Genomic DNA, 20,342 nt, shown 5'->3' with positions numbered 1-20,342 from the left:
CGAACACATTCACTTTATTCTTTAAATTCTTTATTCTCTCAAACACTTTATTCATATGATCACAAATTCATCTTGAAAATTCATAATTGAAGTTTTGATATGAACTAAAAAAAAAAGAGTACATTAAATTTTAGTTAACATATTTTCTTGTTTATCTTATAAATAAATATTGTTTGATATTTGTGCCATGTACTTACCGTGCTGAAATAATAGCGTTATTTAGAAAGCCATTCTTAATAGGAAGAGACTTTTTAACTATTCTGCACTTTCACCTAACAATTTGATAAATAAAAAAAAAAAGATACCAAAAATTCAACTTGAAAATCCTATCTAAAATATAGCATGGTGTGTACACTGCACAAGCACCATTATTATTATTATTATAACAACAACAATAATAAAAAATGGTACTTCATGGGGGAACGTGGACCCTGCGTAAAAAGGGCCAAAAGCATTATTTGAATATGTATGAAAAAATAAATGTAACAAAAAATATTTAGTGTGGGAAATATAAAAATAAATTAAAATGAAAATAAAATAAAAACAAGTACAAAATAATAGTATGAATCAAATTAAATCAAAGAAATAAAATAAAAATTCGAAAAATAAAATAAATGTTTACTATATTTTCTTAGTAGTTATGTGAACTTCATTTCTGTATTCCTGTATTCTGCACTGATATGAAAATGAAGACGATAGTGAAGTATAGAATTTCTAACCATGTAACTGATGAAAATACGCTACACATTTTGATGAAAAACATGGGGGGAAAAACAAACATAGAAGAACAGAAAACCAAAACTTTAAATGTAATTTCTGTATTAAAAGTAATAGTTATTTTAATATTTCAACATATAATCTTGTGAGGGAAAATCCAGCTCCCCAATAAGGGGCACTCTGGATAGGAACAAAAATAAAAATTGTCTCAGTCATGAAGGATTTCTCCTCCGCCGGCCGAGGACAGAAAAGGTGAATTGTAGCATTAGAACAGATACTACTACACTGTGATCTTGTTTCAAAGGGCAAGAATTGTTTGTTTTATGTTCCTTTAATTGTTTGTTCTGTAAATTCATAATTCAGTTTTATCAGTATTAGATTGCATATTGCTTTCAAATTATGTAATTTTACAGAGATAATATTTATATTGAATAAAGTTCAGTTTCATTATTAATCTAATTGGGTTCCTTTCTTTTCTTTTTTAACATGTTTTAATGGTCTTTTTAAAAATGCCATCATATAGTAGCGACAGTAACAGTAAATCTTACCTACATTGCTTGCAGGCATTTTTCTGTTAAGAGGCCTTCTACATCTCGGTGGCCGTGGTCAAAGGCACTGGAGAGGATTATGTACACACGTTAGTGAGGGATCCAACAGAGAAAGACCGAGAACCTGTTTCTTTAGAACAAAGGAAAAGAAAGAGATAGAAAAACTTATGGAGGAGAAGAGAGATATAGGTGGGGAGAGAGAGAAGGATTTCAGTAGAAAGAAAGAAAATAGGAAAAAGGTTCAGAAGAAAAGAGGAAATGGTAATCCCAGTGAGAGAGAGGGGGGGGGCAAATTCATTAAAACCATTTGTTTTAGCAGATAAGAGACTTTGTTTGCTGGCTTTAAAACAACACACATTAGCTTGCCGAAAAGGGCCGAGTAGAATAAGAAACTTTCCCTATGACCGGCCAAATAGACAGATATAAACACAAACCTTGTCTTGAACCTTGCAACAGAAATCAAACTGCTGAAAAAAAAATCCTGCATCCAAAAACATTAGTGTGTTCTAGAATGTGAGAGAAGCTCCAAATTTGACTAATCCTTTTTGTATGAATTACATGTTAAATTGTTTTATGCAAATAATTATTTTTGTTGAGAAAATGATCTGTTTTTTTATCATTGATTGCCTGTTAATTTGAGAGTAACACAGTTGTTTCCAAATCTACCTTGAAACCCAACAAAAGGTAGGAGAGTTCATGCTACGCCAATAAATAAAGGTATATCACACGAAACCGTTTGAAGGGACAAAGAGACTTTATTCTCGAGCATACAGAGCAAACTCAAAACAAAACAGAAAACGTAAACACAAAATGGAAGAGACAGACAATTCCAATAATTATGCTGAGTTATCTCCCTTGACTGATATGCGATCATAATTAAATACTGGCGTGACTTTTTTTTTTTTTTTTTTTTGTCTTTTCTCCTTTCTCCAGATAAGATAATTGCTCATAGAGCCGGTCACAAAGGGCTAGTAACATAGTCTTCCACGAATGATGGTTTTGTCTGGGGGGACGAGCATGTTTTTGTCTATCGACCATCAATGAGATGAGGTGTATTGTGTCTGTTCCATGGGAAGAGTTGACTAGAATCTTAGTCACAATAGGGGGTTGGCTGGTTGGTTGACTGCTTAGTAGTAACCCATTGTCCCTGCTTACAGAGATGGTGGGCTTGGTATGCAAGGGCAGGTTGCTATCTTCCTCATCACTGTCATTTGGATGTTCAAGACATCCTCGGGCTGTTACCTGGATAAGAAGGGACCCTGAAGCAATCATCTTTGTTGACCTTGTATGTACAAGCCCTTAACTGGAAGCCGGCAAACCTTTTGAATGTACATCCATTCATCTTGCTTGGATGAAACTAAGTATCGCTCACGTCCTTTATTTTTTGATAGGTCACTGTGAAGGTACACAATGTCTCCAACATTCACCTCCATACAAGGCCTACATGAGTGGTTGGGAGCTTTAGACCGCTCACTGTAAACATTGTTGGCCTTATGCCTATGATACTGCTCTTCTATAAGATCCGTATCACTGAAGTGGATGTGTTCATTGGTAAACTGGTCCCTGTGATTCAAGATTTCTCTAGGGGACAATCCGAGTGATCCAAACCTACAGTTAAATGTGCAACATGCTACAGAGAGTGAGAGTGTAGAAATCTGCAAACCAGCTGGGTCCAACTTGAGAATCTCGTGCTGGACATCTTTGACAGCCTTTTCTGCAACAGGGTTGCGATTGATGTTTTTAGGGTTACCTATCTCTATTGAGATATGGTGAGTGAGCATAAACCCATCATTTTTAAGGGATTTGAAGCTGGTGGCAGAGTCTCTCTTTACGACAACAGGTGGATTAATGATGGGTTTGATGGGAAAAGAGATCTTTAGATTAGCCTCCTGCTGCTCATTTGGAATAAGGAGTGCCACGGTATAAGAGCTGACGTACTCCCAGAAGACAAAAATCAGTTGTCTATTTCTCTTAATGATATCAGCAGCAAAACCCAGACCGAGTGCCTTTGGGTGAGGGTGGGAGGGTTCTTCACAGGACTGTGGAACAACTACGAGTGGGGAGTTGCTCAATGAAGCACACTGGTGACATGAGGATACAATTTTATTCACGGCCTCAGCCAGGTCCAAGGCATAGAAATATCGGCTCATTATCTGTTGCATCTGATGTTTGGTATGGTGTCCCAGCTTAATATGCAGTGCTGTCAATAAAGCATGTAGGGCATGTCGCGGGACAATAATTGCATTTTTCTGTTAAGAGGCCTTCTATATCTCGGTGGCCATGGTCAAAGGCAATGGAGAGGATTATGTACACACGTTAGTGAGGGATCCAACAGAGAAAGACCGAGAACCTGTTTCTTTAGAACAAAGGAAAAGAAAGAGATAGAAAAACTTATGGAGGAGAAGAGAGATATAGGTGGGGAGAGAGAGAAGGATTTCAGTAGAAAGAAAGAAAATAGGAAAAAGATTCAGAAGAAAAGAGGAGGAAATGGTAATTCCAGTGAGAGAGAGAGGGGGGGAGCAAATTCATTAAAACCATTTGTTTTAGCAGATAAGAGACTTTGTTTGCTGGCTTTAAAACAACACACATTAGCTTGCCGAAAAGGGCCGAGTAGAATAAGAAACTTTCCCTATGACCGGCCAAATAGACAGATATAAACACAAACCTTGTCTTGAACCTTGCAACAGAAATCAAACTGCTGAAAAAAAATCCTGCATCCAAAAACATTAGTGTGTTCTTGAAAGTGAGAGAAGCTCCAAATTTGACTAATCCTTTTTGTATGAATTACATGTTAAATTGTTTTATGCAAATAATTATTTTTGTTGAGAAAATGATCTGTTTTTTTATCATTGATTGCCTGTTAATTTGAGAGTAACACAGTTGTTTCCAAATCTACCTTGAAACCCAACAAAAGGTATATCACACAAAACCGTTTGAAGGGGCAAAGAGACTTTATTCTCGAGCATACAGAACAAACTCAACAGAAAACGTAAATACAAAAGCATTTAGGTCATGTCACGGGACAATAACTGCATCCCATTGTGGGAGAAGAGGATCCTTTCGACAAACAACTACAAGGCTAATGTGGCAGTCTGAAGATAGCTTTTCACATCCCTAATGCCATTAATTCACTTTGATGGGCGAGTTCCCTACATCAGGTGTGCCCATGTTTGTCTAGGGTCTTATCACTCATTTTGAATTTATTTCCATACGGGACGGCTGGTATATGTGAGGTTTGATGATTCCTTAATTATCTCCACAAGTGAAGTCCTAAACACAGCGACCTCCTCCTGAACCTGTAAGGAGCAGACCTGATATGTTGGGTGCCTGCGCTCAGGAGCATTACGGCTGGCAAAGTCAGCAGGCAAGTTTGCTCTTCCGCAAGATGTTGGATGGAAGCCTGGAAATGGCAGACAGTTGATAGGAACAACATTAATCTGGAGCTGGTGGAGAATTGGCCTCAGCAGAGCTTTTCATAGGCCTGAACACAGGGCTTGCCATCGGTGAGGACAGTGGGATGATGTTTCGATTGAATCAGATATGGGCCAAAATGTTTTGACTGAATCAGATATGGGCTGCAGCAATAGCCAATGCTTCAACTTCACATGGCAACCAGGTGGGTTGATGGCCATGTAGTCTCGCAGAAGAAAAATGACCACAAAGCAGTAGTCTCCCTCCTCTGTTTGTGTACATCAGGGCACCAATACTGTGTTGTCTAACAGAACCATCAGTCACGATCCACAACTGGTCGGCAGGACAGGGGTACATGAATGGTTTTTGCCAAAGTCAAGTGCTTCTGAGCAGCAAAGAATGCCGCACGTAAGTTTTCAGACCAGTTTACAGCATCCTGTGATTCTTTTCCTGCAGTGGCTTCATCTAAAGGTCTAAGAAAGTGGGAACAGTTAGGAATGACATGGTTTGACCTTGTAGACTCCTATGAATGATCGTAGACCTTTCACAGTCCTGGGAGGCTTACAGGAGCTAAGTGTAGCAATACGGTGGGGCTCAGTTGACACGGATCCCTCTGACCATATCCATCCAAGGATGGTTGTTTGTTTAGGACATATGGTTTTGCTGGTGGATAGTCTTAAATTAGCCAGAGATAGAGTTGCGAGAACTCTACACCAAACTGATAATAGGTCCTCAATGCTGTTCCCTCCACAGTAAAGATCATCAGCAAGTCGCCTAGTACTCTACAAATTAGTTCCTCCAGAGCTGTTTCTGATCCAGCATACCCATTGTGCATCTTGTATAGACACGCATGCCTCTGAAAGGGGTCACAACACTGCAATATTTCATGGATTCCTTTGTCAAGGGGAGCTGATAGAAGGCGCTAGTGAGGTCTGTTTTGATAATTAATCGCCACTAACCTATCTTCCTTAGAGTTGAGTCAATGTTCGGTATGGCAGATGGCTGAGGCTTCGCATATTGACCAATGCTGGGAAATGTAGTAACCAGGCGATGTCTTCCATTAGGCTTTTTGACAAGGAAGGACATACTCCACTGCTACTCCAATATCTTCTGGATGGGAAAACAGACCGATGTGTTCTAACTCATCGAACTTAAGCTGGAATTCTCAGAGCCTGTTTTCATTGTATATGGGAAGTTGGCCTCGAAGCTGGGGTGGTTGAGTGGGATCCATGTTAATGGAAGCCTTGAAGTGATCAAATGAGCCGCTATACCCAAGTAGATCCTCTCCGAAAACTTTATAAAACTCAGAATTAAGCTGTTGAAATTTCAACTTCTCTGCAGAGGATAACATGTCATCTGGGTCGATGACCACACAGGAAGCGATCTTGTTATGGTGTTTGCTTGAAATTGGGTAGTTACTCGGAATGCCAGAAGATGTTGTTGGAATGAACATGGATATAGCCTGACAAATATGTTGTGACCTACGTATTTGTTGTGGTTCACTGGTGTTGTTGACAAGACACACTTTTCCTCCTACACTCCTTGTGATTATGGGTAATGGCCAAAGTTTAACCGGCACTACGCAGCCTGAATCCTAACAAGGCTCAATGGCAAATTCGTCATCCTTATCAGCAGGCATGGAGAGTTCTAAGTACTCGCCAGGCCACACTGTGGTTTGTTGGTGCAGGGCACGTAAAACATAAGCACGTTTGACCAGTCTTGTGTCAGGAGGGGATGTAGTAGAGCCATTCCTGAATTGTGTGCCGCCAATCCATATCTCAAACCTAGCGGGTTTCACTGACAGGTCATTACTGCACATGAATGGGACGCTGCCAAGTATCTCGGTGTCAAGATCCTCAATAACGAGGCCCTCAAAGAAGCACATTGTGTCCGCTCTCTCTAGACTAAGCCTGGTCTCTCCAACCACATTCAGGGGGAAGAATCCGTCTGCTTGTTTGGCCGACTGGTAAGTTTTTGTGATTTTAGCGCCCAGGCGCTTGGCTGTTGAGTGTTGAATCATATTCCCAGTGGCACCACTGCCCACAACGATCCGTACCGGATCATGATTTGAGAACATGTCGATGTAGGAGGATTGTTTGGTTTTCACTCGAAAGGTTGTCATACTTAAATCAAAGGCCTTTGCAAAGTCAAGGAAGACAATGTTTACTGCATCACTATCATCTACCAGTTTAGTGATCCACTCCTCCATAATAAAGAGATTTGTTCAGCAGGATCTCTTCAGTATAAAGTCATGTTGGACTAGAGAGATTGATGCTGTGATCAGGAGTTGAATATTATGACTTAAGAGTCTTAAAGATTTTGCAGATGACAAAAGTGGAGGAGATTGTGTGGTTTCGTTTCCCAGTTTGTCTCAAGGAATGGTGCATAGTTGCCATCAAGAGACAGACAATATACAAGGTTATTTCTCTATGCCTCAAAGGAAGAGATAGTTTCATTATTTCCCAGGCACCACTGCTTAGGGGTGCATGCAGACATACTGAGTGAGATAAACTTGAACAACTGGTATATATGGATAAGAGACACTTCGATAGTTCGGTCTCGTCAAGATAATCCCTTCAGGCGGTCGCCCAATTAGTTGGTGGGTACTCTTTATACAGAAAAACAAAATTCCTTCTTTTTTTTAAAAAATTTTTTTACCCCTTTGGAATAGCGAATAAGGGTAAATAAACCGCTGCCACCATGCCAGTAAATAAAGGTATATCACACATGAAACCGTTTGAAGGGACGAAAAGACTTTATTCTCAAGCATACAGAATGAACTCAAAACAAAACAGAAAACATAAACACAAAATGGAAGAGACAGACAATTCCAATAACACAGTTATGCTGAGTTATCTCCCTTGACTGATATGCGATCATAATTCAATACTGGCGTTATCATATTGATAAGAGTTACTTTTTCTTGGATAAAGAAGATTGTCTCTGTATAGAGATACATTCATAAAAAAGTACTCATGGATATAAAATTAGAGTGTGGACATAAACTAAAAAAGAAAGAGTTCAACACAATGATGGAGTACTGTTGTAACATTTGGGTAAGATTCCACTCAGAGTACTGTTTTCTGTCTTGACAGAGTACAAAACCAACTTTGAAATTTAGTGAAGGATGTCCTTTTCTCTTCTCTACACATCCTTTCTTCAATTTTTGCAGAAGAGACGTTACTAGTCTTTCTCTGCTCTATCCTTATTTTCATGCTGTAACATAGTGCGAACAGCTATATGCAAATACTGAACCGTGAGCGAAATGACGTCATGCTACTTATCTCTCACTCCTGGACAGGGTTTAAAGAGAGTCGCCAATCTGATAGGTCCTAAACTGTCATCAAGGCTTTAGCCTCTGTCCCATCAACAAAATGTTGCATCCCTCTGTCTATTCTACAAGTACTTTAATGGTGAATGTTCTGATGAATTACAAGCACTTGTACCCCCTCGACGTAAATACTCCCGACAAACCCGACAAGCAACTAAATCCCACCCCTACACAGTAGAGATCCCTAGGTGTAAGAAAGCCTTCTACTCCAATAGTTTCTTCCCCAGAACTGCTAGACTTTGGAACTTTCTTCTGGGAGACTGATTTCCCAACTGTACTGACGTACAGAAGTTCAAGTGTAATGTGAACAGACATCTTGCTACTCATCTCCCTTCATAATATCCCCTACTTCAAAGTCGCACTGTGCTTTGTTTGGGGTGAAAATTGAATTTAAAAAAAAAACATCTGTAAAAACGAGAGAGCACGTTCGAGAAGACGATCACATTAGAGATGTTGTTGACACTCAAGAAGACAACCACATGAGGGACGTCTCAGTGATAACGGGAGAATGAGGACATAAATGTGGTATGTATTTTATTGTCTGCTTTGAGCCGTCCTTAAATAATACAATGATTTGCTATTTTCGAACATTGTTACCAATCGTCATGCTATTGTTTCACTGTCCTCCTGATAAATTCATTAACCCTGAGTGGCCTATGAGTTTTGATAAGTGGTGATTTGTTAGCAGTGTCAGAAGTCGCCATTACACACTAGTGAATAAACATTTGATTATTTAAACTCTCTCTGTTTCGAAGCTTATAACAATATGAAAATGTAATATCAACCCCTAATTTTTTTTTCAATAAAATGATCAAAGAACAAATTTTAAAATAATTAAAGATTTAATCGAAAAAAAATACAATATTTTTTTTCATCAGTTTTCTTTAAAAAAGATTTCACGAAATTCAACGAATTTTAACTTAATCCAAATCTAATATATATATATAAATGCCAAAAAATCACTTACCTATAAAAATACTAAGCAATGGGTGCTTCCATTCTTCATTTATAAGAATTACCCATATTTATATCTTATATTCCATGTATTTTTTAAATCAAAGGATTTTTTAAAGCAAGGGTCCCAGAAAACCGCATTTTCGCAACTCGTTATCCGCCATTAGCCAAAGCGGTGTTTCTTCGATTTTTCAAGTTGTCAAATAATGAGGCCTCAAAGGGACATAAATAATCATTTCCAAAACGTAAAAACAACACATTAGACCAAATACATTTCAAAAGTAATCTCGATAGTTACTATATGAAGAAACAAACATTTCATTTATCTTCCCTTATCTCCCCTTTGTAATTAATCAGATATTTGAAGTCAATAAAGTTGGTCGATATGGGTCAACGTATGTAAAAAATGATCATATTTCACTCATCAGTTTTCGCCAATTAAACGCAAATCACTTGACGAATTTTCGAATTTTTTTTCTTCTATCAAAGAAATACATGAGTTTTTGATTTAATATATTATATTTCTTCTTTATGGAGTGAATTCTTTTTTAAGTATCTAAAAAAAACATCCAATGAAATAGAAAAAATTGTCATAATTCTATGAAATTTTCTGGACAATATAACAAAATTGTAAGGTTTCAATTAAAAAAAATCAACGTGATTTTTAAAAAAAGGGGTTTAAAAATTTGGACTTAACAGGTAAATATGCAAATAACTATTTTTTTTTTAAATTAGTTTTTTTTTATTTATTGATCTTATATCTTACATTTGTGATATATAAATCTGAGGTGAGAAAATAAATTATTTTCATTTTAATAGACATTTCAAAATGGGGGGGGTGAATTAAAACAAAAGAACGCTTGTCTAGAATATTATATTCGGTTTATTGGAAAGAGCATAAAATTTCACATTGACCCTGAAAATATTCTAAAAATTGAACCAATAGAAAAATTTTTATAGATTTTTAAAGTTTAAAAATTGAAAGAAAATTAACTCGTAAAATTCATTTGATTTCATTACGTAAAAAAATGGCTGCATGAAGGCGCGCCGGTAGGTGTATCAGAATTTTTTTACGTAATAAAATCAACTGAATTAATTTACTCACCAAAGTTTTGTATATCACAAATTGAAGATAAAAGATCAATAAATAATATATTCAAATTTAAAACAACAAACAAGAAAAAAGAAGTGTTTTTTAGAAATTTACCTGTAAAGTCCGAAGTTTAAAATCTTTTTTTTTTTTAAACGACGTTGTTTTTTTTTTTTTTTTTAATGAAACCTTATAATCTTATATTGTACAGAAAGTTTCGTTTTATTACGAAAATTATTTCTATTTCTATTTCATTCAATGGGTTTTTTGGGGTTTTTTTTTTTTAGATATTAAAAAAAAAAATTCACTCCATAAAGTGGTATTTAAATATATTAAATCAAAACCTCGTGTATTTTTTTGAGAAAAGAAAAAAAATACATATTTCTTGAACTGTTTTTTTTTTTTTTTTTTAAGCAAAAAATTATAAATAAAATGTGACTAGTTTTTAGGTATGGAGGTACAAATTTCTTTACGCACAAAGGTAGACGGCTAACGCGAACGTGTGGTTTTTACTTCCTTCTGTCCACCCGCAATTCAAAACAATTAAACAAAAACGTAAAATGTTTGCATGATAGCGGGTTTTTCAAATAGGCGTCTAAAAAATTATTTTATTTAAAAGATAAATGGATTTTAAAATATAAATATGGAAAAATTCTTAACAATGAAGAAAGCAACTACACATTGATTAGTAATTTTTAAAGGTAAGTGTGTTTTTGGAATTTATATCGATTTTTTATAATCGACCTAAGTTAAATTTCGTTTATTTTCTTCAAATCTTTTAAAGAAAACCGATTTAAAAAAACAAAAAAAAACAAATATTGCATAATTTGCTATTAAACCTGTTATTATTTTTTTTTTTAATTGGTCCTTGCTCCTTTAATTGAAAAAAAAATTAGGGTTTGAATTACATTTTTCGAGTAGTTATAAGCTTGGAAAAACAGTGGGTCGAATTATTCAATATTTTTTCACGCATTCGTAAGGTTAGTTTTTGAGACACCTAGCGCGCAGGCACTTTGTAAACACTGTTTTTCAAAAAATAAAAAAAATATTTCTATTATTTTTTTAAACAACTTTAATAGTTTATTTTGGAAGTATATTCCATAAAGAAAATAAACAACCCACTTTAAAAAGAGAAGGTGCGAGTTTTTTTTTTATATTTTATTCGCAGTTTTGTGTTAGGGGTGTCAAAAATTCCCCCAAAATTCTGACACACCTATTTGTTAATATAATTTTTTTCAAATTTTAATCTAAGTAAAAAAAAGAAAAATACCCACTACATCTGTTGTCGATGTTCAATGTTTTACTAATTGTTGGGTTTGGTTTACTTTCTTACCTACTACTAGTAATATCTGTTTCACGACCAAGCGACTAAACTGGCATCGCAATCAGGCAGACCTTGCTTTGTCTTTGGGTAACAAAAAAGACAAGGTTATCTTCAAGTTCCATTACCTGGTGTTTACAATGGTTTTGCCCGGAGCTGTCATCTGCAAAATGAAAAGAGATTATTTTTCATTTTTTTTTTTTTTAAATTGTATTTTTTAAAATAAGCAAACCATTTTTTTTTTTTGTAAAACTTGCGGAGAACGCTCTGTTTTACGGTTGTTTTAAAAATGGAACAGAAATTTAAATTTTCTTCCGTTTTAAATTCGGTACATTTTTTTTTTTTTTTTTTTTTTTTATTCAATTTTCACCCCAAACAAGGCACAGTGCCACTTTGAAGCAGGGGGCTACTATTAGGGAATTAATTAGCGGGGTCATTATGAAGGGAGAAGAGTAGAAAGATGTTTGTTAACATTACACTTGAACTTCTGCATATCATTGCAGTTGGGAAAGCAGAATCCCGGAAGGGAGTTCCAAAGACCCGCAGTTCTGGGGAAGAAACTATTGGAGTAAAAGGCTTTCTTGCACCTAGGGATCTCCACTGTAAAGGGATGAGACTTAGTAGCTTGTCGGGTTTGTCGGGGGTAGTTACGTCGGGGAGGTACAAGTGTTTGCAGTTCGTCAGAGCATTCACCATTAAAGTACTTGTAGAACAGGCAGAGGGATGCAACATCTCGTCGATGGGACAGAGGTTGAAGCCCAGATGACAGTTCAGGACCTATCAGGTTTGCGACTCTTTTTTGAACCCTGTCCAGGAGCGAGAGACAAGCAGCAGATGCACCAGCCCAGATGTGACAACAGTACTCCATACATGGGCGAATGGTTGCCTTATAGAGGTATAGGATACTGGCAGGCGTAAGTAGTTTTCTAGCACGGTAGAGGGAGCCAACCTTCCTTGCAGCAGCCTTGGCAATGCTCTCAATGTATCTATTCCAGTTCATATTCCCTGTAAACGTTAGGCCGAGGAGTTTAAAAGAAGTACTTTCAGGCAATGTGTTCTTGGCCATTGCTATTGGTGGTAGAGAAGGTTTCTTGTAGTTATTGAAGGAAACAAGCTTAGTCTTAGCAGCATTGAATGAGACCAACCATTTTTGTCCCCATTCCACTACGGATTGGAGGTCATCCTCTAGTGTTTCTGCCATTTTCTTGGATATGTGTTCATTTGTTTTCCCCTCATATCTGTTATAGAGAGTGGTGTCATCGGCAAATATACCCATCTCCGAAACAATATTATCAGGGAGGTCGTTTATGAATATCAGGAACAATAGAGGTCCAAGGATAGACCCCTGAGGCACTCCCGCATTTATGTCATATTGTTTGGATGTACGTCCGTCGAGGACAACTTTGATTTTTCTATTACTTAAGAAGGATTTAATTACGTTATGAATTCTTCCAGTGATTCCATATGATCTAATTTTCCTTAGAAGACCATCGTGCCATACCCTGTCAAAAGCCTTAGATATATCAAGGGCCACCGCTCTACCCTCCCCTGTTTTATCCAATGAATGGTATATACGTTCAGAAACTACAGTTAAGATATCTGCTGTTGAACGGGCTTGCCTGAATCCATATTGTTTGTCAGTCAAGAGTTTAGCAGCTGTTAGGTGCTGGACTAGGGCTTTATTAACTAAGGACTCAAATATTTTGGCGAAAAGCGGGAGGAGGCTAATGGGGCGATAATTTAGTGGGTCAGTTCTTTCACCAGAATTCTTGAAGACTGGTACCACAGAGGCGGTTTTCCAGCAGTCGGGAAAACAAGATTCGTTAAGGCATTTATTGTAAAGTTTGGACAGAACTGGAGCAACCTCGGCAGAGCATTTTTTTAATAGCACAGCCGGGATGAGATCTGGTCCACATGCTTTAGAGGTGTCTAGGTTTTTTATAATAGCATGTACCTGAGAAGGGGTGATTTTCAAGTCGTCAAGTGTGGCGTCTGTTCGCAGAGGAAAATCAGGGAGTGAGTGGTGTACCGAGTTCAGTGTGGAGTTTGAGGCAAACCGACTGGCAAGCAGATTAGCCTTGTCAGTTGCCGTGCAAGCAACCTCATGATTGTTTGTTAGTGGGGGAATAATTGACTGTCCATTATTAACTACGCTGTTGTAGATTTTCCAAAAATCCCGGGTTCCTAATTTCTGTGCTTCGATGCGCTTTCTGGTGGTTTCAGAGTAATCTGACTTAGCTGTGTCTATCACTCTCTTACAATTATTTCTAGCTTCTATAAACTTCTGTTTATTTGAGCTGGACTTATGTCGGTTGAATCTGCAGAACGCATGCTGCCTTTGACAAATGGCAGCTGCACAAGCAGAAGTAAACCATTGGGGGGAGTGGGGCTTGCTATAGTATTTCCGTGCGGGAACATGTGCTTCAATAGCAGTTTTGAACCATTCAGTTGTCTCATTTGCACACTGTTCCGCTGGAAGAGTAAAGATATTTTGCCATGGGGCATCTCTGATGAGCTCCCTGATGGCTTCCCAATCAGCCTTTTTGTAATACCTCGTTGTTTTGAGTAGTGGGTCTTCAGTTTTAGGGCGAGAATTTAGGCTGATTTCTACCATTATCACAGCGTGATCAGCATTCCCGAGTGGACTATGGGCATTTGTTGTACAGTCATTGGGAACTGTTGTCAGAAAGAGATCTAGAAGTGAGGCATGTTGATCGTGCTGGTCTGGGAAACGTGTCGGAAATGTAACCATCTGAGATAGGGAATGAGATATAGAGAAGCTATATGTGGCGCTACCAGCTACGTCTGTGTGATTTGAGAATCCTAGCCAGTTACTGTGGTGGACATTGAAGTCACCAAATACATGTATTTGTGCGCTAGTATCGAGGGAGAGTGCTATATCTATGCTGTCTGAGACTTTGTTTATTAGGGTACAGTCTTGGTTTGAGGGAGAGCGGTAGAGAAAATATAAGTAGCTAATATTGTGTTGCATATTTAGTCTGAAGCACATAAAGGCCTGGCCCTCTGATTCTAGTTTTATTTCTCTAGTTAGGGGGAGGGTGTTTCGAATATAGACTCCAAGTCCATGCATATGTCTGTCCGAGTCCTTACGGTAGAGTGGGAGATAACCAGGCATGTTAAAGTGGTTAGAGGGTATGGAGGAGTGAAGGTTAGTTTCACTTAATGCTAAGATATCCGGGGTGTTTACAAGGAGAAATGACTCAACATCATCTAAGTTAGTTCTAAGCCCGCGGATATTAGTAAATGCAAGCCTCAAGGGAGGAGGCAGGTTGGTTTTCTTTGAGTTTGGTCCTGGTTTAAACGTAACTTTTGCTTGAGCTGTCATTTCATTTTATTTTATTTAAAAGTTTCAGTTAGGGTGGATGAGTGAGGGGATGCTGGACAAGTAGTTGTGCAGAATACCAGACATGCAATACAAGTAGACCATCAGCTGTCCTCACCCACAGGATTGTGGCCTCAGGAAAGCCCACCGGGGATGAGTGCAGGGTCCCTTTCCATGCGCGACATGGCACTACAAACATCCCGATATTTTACAACTGTTGATGGAGCAGCCGCTCTAAGCGCTACCGAAGAGTTAGGGCTCCTGTACTATCAGTCGGAAACAGCAGCCAGGAACTGTCAATCCGGTACCCTCAATCCATTAGGCAAAGCCAGCCCAGTCCAACTGCACTGACATATATGGCACTGAAGCACCCCACTGTGTCCAGTTTAGGGGGATGGGATGTGGCAGGAGTGGGGAAAAGCGGCGTTCATTACCCTAGTCAGGAAACAAGGTCAACCATTGGGTGATTCAAGCGAGTCCCTGTGATAGTACCTCTACGCCTGGCCAATAGGCAAAGAAGGAGTATGAAAGCCGAGCGATAGACAGAGTCTATCTCCTCCTTAAGCAGTTTAGGTTTGCCAACCGGTGATTTGTTTGAGTCACCAGCTCTAGGAAGGTTGTCGTCCAGGACTGAAGAGACCTCCCTCCCCTAGGTTTAGTTTCAGAGTTTTCCTTCTCCTAGACGGATGGCCTGGGAAGACCTACGGGTCCATCAGCTCCGAGGGGGTTCGCCCCGCGCCTGGGTCCTAATCCAGGTATTTCTGCGACCCCGCATGGGTAGTTAATATTTATTGGTTATTTAGGTTAATATCTCCTGGAAAATCGGGCATTTAGGTTAGCTTCTACAGAAGATTTTCACTCCTCAAGTGTGGTTTAAAAAGGGCATTATTATGCTGTCCATTTTCATTTATACTGAGAGAGGGCATACGTAAAAATTCATGCAGTGGAAGCAGTTAAATTTACTACAGTATTGGATCGAGAGAGTCGAGTTGATGTATGGTTAGATATAGTTTTGTAAGTTTAGCAATGTATGGTTAGATATGGTTTAGTAGGTTTAGGAATGTATGGTTAGATATGGTTTAGTAGGTTTAGGAATTAGGATAAAGTGCTAGAGTATGATCTACTTTCTATTAGAAATTCTGATTTGGTGCCCAAACCGGACATTTAGTAAGACTGAAAGATTAGATATGTTCAGTATAGAGACAAGAGAACATTTGATATGGAGTACAGTTATAACTGATAGATATAGGTTATTGCATATTCTGTAAGTATAGTAAAAGTATAGATGGATGGATAAGTAGTATTGTATACGAATGCATGGAATTTTAGACAATTTGAGTAAGTTGCCTTTAGACTACAACTAAGGAGAATGACTTCGCCTTTCTCTTAATATCCGGAAGTTTTTATTTCAATGAGTACCGGTTTAGTTTGTGTAATAATTATTGCAATACTATCTCTTAATAAAGAGATATTAACGGTTACTGTTCATTATAGATTACTTTAAGTCAATGTATTGGACTAAGGCTAGTAAGTATTTACTTAGAAGCTTGGTTATGGGTTGGGAGTTATAATCGGGAGCATGCCTAGGAAATTTTAGGTGTTAATGGGTATCGATTTGCGAGTTTGTTAAGGTCAAGGGCGGAGAGCAAGGACCCATCTAAGTTACGTGAGACGGATTTGTTTAGTGTCAACTTAGGAAGTAGAGCAGATTTGATTTGTTAGTGATCAGGAGAAAAAGAATTTAAGTAAAAAATAATAAGGTTTATCATGCAAAACAGACAAGGCAGTCATCTTGGAGGTAAAGTATCTATAGGAGGTACTTGCTTAGTATACAAGCAGCAGTATTTTGTAGTTTGGAGAGGAATTTTAGGTACAATAGTTTCATGACTTATTGCAAAAGTCCGTAGTCAAGGTGAGGGACGATGTACTTCTAATATTGAAACTGGGTTTTTCTAATTTTAAAAGTAGTTGACTAGAGTGTTATTAGGTGTTCTACTTTGCTTAGGGATAGAATAAAGATTTAAGGTAATATTCAGGGTGATATAAGCAGTTTCATGAGGATTGGATATATGATCACTGGATGTTGAACTGCTCAGGAGGATTCTTGTATCAATTAAGAAGGATGTCTTGGTGATATAAGATTTGAGAAATTAAGAGTCTGGGGATACAGAGAGCTTTCAGCCGATGAGGATTCAGTATAGGCGATTGTATATAGGTAACAAAGGTGGTTTAGTTTAGTACGCACGTATTGTACATATTAAGTATACTGCTTCAGTTCAATCCTCTAACGCAAAGGAAAATCCGTTTGCATTCCGGTTTGCAATTTTTGTCAAGAGGAGAAATTTAAAAACAGCTTATCTAATTGTTGATGATATCAGTTTATAGACAATAGTATAGACTGATAAATTGTTGTGTAAGGCATAAGAGCCCCTCATCTTCAGATGAGATGATGGATCACGAGCATAAGTTCGGAGCAGGGATCCGGAAAGGAAATGGACGTGTACAAGCAAGGGGGGGTCACTGATGTTTATAACTTTTTTTTTTTTTTTTCTTAAAAAAAAAAAAAAAAAAAAAAATTTTTTTTTTAATTTTTTTTTTTCGATGGCTGATTATATTAAGTATCGTACTAAATAAAGTTTTCATGTCCTCTAAATAACTTAGCATAATTTCTTTTTTTACCGAGTTTGTCTTTACTATAGCATTGACTTATTAATTAAGTGACATGGCATTGTAAGCGGCGAAATAGTCTATTTAAGTGAAGAAAAGTTATCGGTTACAATATGCCTGAAAATGGAAAGAATATTAGCTTTAAATTATATGCGAACAGTTAGGAATTTTTACTTAGCTTTGTTTTTTTTTTTCTTGGATACTCGAGGCTAAAAAGCATGGTGGTCGTTTGTTTCACTTGGCCTCATACGGTCAAATGGCACTTGTGGTACCAAGATGCTATCTAATTAGGGAGACGGTGTGGGCTGATTTAGAGGGAGGGGGGGGTCACTTAGTGAAAAGTGTTCCAGTTGGCGGCGCGACATATTTCTTTACATGTGTATCGTTTTTAGGGGTATTAATGTTAACAATTGAATACGCGTTTCAAACAAATATGATGGAAATAAAATATTAATAGATATAACGTAAAAGTAATGGCATATATAACGTACAAGGTGAAAAGCGGAAAAAACTGAAAAGGAAATGTGCAGTTGAAAAGTACAGCTTTAGGAAAGAATTTAAATAATAAACTTACGGTGCGTAAGGATTCGTTGAAATAAGTTTTAACCGTCGTGAAGGAAAACCATCAATAAATTGAGAATCATAGAGTTTTAGGTTTAATTCAATAAATCTAATTATTTATAGGTTTTTTTTTTAATATATGCAATAATTGAACATGCAATAAGTCTGGATTTATAACACGGTGGAAATGATATTTAAATTTATACATTACGTTCAACTCACCGTTCACATTCGACATGTCAAGTTTTGTAGGTTTTCGGGTATGCTGAAAAGGTTGGGGGTGTTGTAGCGGTCTAGGGTATAGAAGGAAATGCGTGTTCCCCTCGCGTTCGGGTGTCACCAATTTGTGGTGATGGTGAAAAATAGGGAAAATGAATTGAATTGAGAAAGAGACGAAGTATGTGTTAAATTGAATTAAACGAACTAGGATTTATTTCATAAAGACACAAATGAAAGAAAAGGGTACTACACGTGTTTAGTTTGGCGTGCGGGTCTCATTGTTAGCTGGTGAGAGGGAAAGTTTATTGTTGTAGAGAGAGAGAGTCTGTGTGTATATGAGTGTTTCGTTCAAACTCATCCATCTCATTTTAAAATAACGGGGTCACCATCGTTTGTAGAGAGAATGGATGTTTTAAGTATAACACGTGTTCATGTCCACGCGGGTGTAACCATCGTTTGTTGCGGGATTGGTAGTATAGAAGGAAAAAGGAAATGTGTGTTCATCTCACATTCGGATCACTATCGTTTGTTCGTGCATGGGAAGAGAAGTGAGTGAATGTAATGGAAAATGGGAATGATAGTCCAGCATGTAGACAAAGACAAAGGATAGAGGGTTGACATCAGTTAAACTGTGCGCCATGTTAGCCGTCAGCTACGCGGTGGTGTTCTCTGGCACAAGTAGTAGATAGAGAGAGAAAGAGTGAGAATGTCAATCCAGTTCATGGAGAGAGAAAGTGTATAAAGTGTACGTACGGTCTTGGCTTTTTGTCCCACATAGTAGCAAGTGACGTGAGGTACGCGCGCGCCTGCCGAACGGCGGTGGCTGGTGCGCCGACCACTCACTTCGGAAGGCGAGATGGAAAAGGAAGATGTTGCTTATTGCTCTTGCTTTTATACTTGTTTCCGGTGGTCTTTTGCACATGTGTGGATTTCCTTTAAAGGGGAAGTGACGTTGTCCATGCATGCGTGTATGTGCGTACGTTAGCGTGTGTGTGTGTGTATACACGTGAATGTGAGTGTATGTACGCGAATGTGAATATATGTACATGTGTGACGTGGGCACGTATGTTTGTGTGCACGTATGTATATGACAAGTAATATAGCTTGAAATGTGAATGTGTGTTTTTGTGTGAGACTAGAAAAGGCTCGCGCAGTGTCTAATCCAAAAGCCGTTCTTAATAGAGGGAGGTTGAGGGGGTGTGTATTTGTTGTAAGCATACCCAAAAACCTTTAAAAGTCGACATTTCCAATGTGAACGGGGAGTTGGACTTGTATAAAAAAGCATACCAAAAAGGTTTACCAAATTGAGTTTTTTTTATTCAAAAATTAAATTATTTCGTTTTCTGTTAATAAATATATTATATATATATATATATATATATATATATATATATATATATATATATATATATATATATATATATATATATATATATAATACGATTGTTGAATGTTATTCTTTCGATTACTTTCGATTTTGGGGGTGAGTCGCAATTAAAAAAAAAAAAAAAACGATTAAAACGGAACGAAATTTAAATCCCCGTTCTATTTTTTAAACAACCGTAAAACAGAACATTCTCCCCAAGTTTTACCCCCCCCTTTTTTTCTTATTAAAAAAAAATAAATAAAAATAAAAAATGAAGGGGAAAAAAAGTATCATTTTGCAGATTACAGCTTCGGGCAAACCTCTGTAAACACCGGGTAAAAAATGTGAAGATAACCAAAAACTAGTCTTATCTGTTTAATGATTAGGCGACTAAAATGGTGTCTATATCAGGCAGGCCTTCATTTGTGTGAAGATTTAGGTGTGTGGATCCAAAAACAAAAACTATGTCCCCCACCCCGTTTTGTTCTTTAATCCTTACATTCCATGAGCAATGCTTCTGACAAAGTGAAAAGAATAGCTGTTTTTTTAATCAACTGCCCCCCCCCCCACTGTTTATAGGATGATAAAATTCAGATCAAGCTGCTATTTTGCTTTTATATAATAAAGAGAAAACAATAAGACAAAAACCCAATAAGAGTTGAAACAGCAAATGGTTCAATATAGTTTCAAATTAAGTTGAGTAATTACAAGAGGCGTCTCAGATGTAATGCCTCCTATTTTTTTTATTCTCTTGCACAAATTGATCAGACGGGATTGCATTGTTATGATGACTGAACTTATGCATTCATGACCT

At 37.5% G+C, this 20,342-nt stretch overlaps 1 protein-coding gene across 7 annotated transcripts in view; it reads left to right on the top strand.

The window, feature by feature from the left end:
• LOC145284471 (putative oxidoreductase YteT) overlaps positions 1–20,342 on the top strand; it is a 115,221-nt gene that overhangs the window by 45,510 nt on the left and 49,369 nt on the right. The gene's annotated exons all lie outside the window — the stretch shown is intronic.

This window comes from Euprymna scolopes, chromosome 9 (genome assembly GCF_053919585.1).
Source record: "Euprymna scolopes isolate OS-2025 chromosome 9, ASM5391958v1, whole genome shotgun sequence".
NCBI lineage: Eukaryota > Metazoa > Mollusca > Cephalopoda > Sepiida > Sepiolidae > Euprymna > Euprymna scolopes.
The sequence above is the reverse complement of the archived record's forward strand: the minus strand, read 5'-3'. Positions and strand labels throughout refer to the sequence as shown.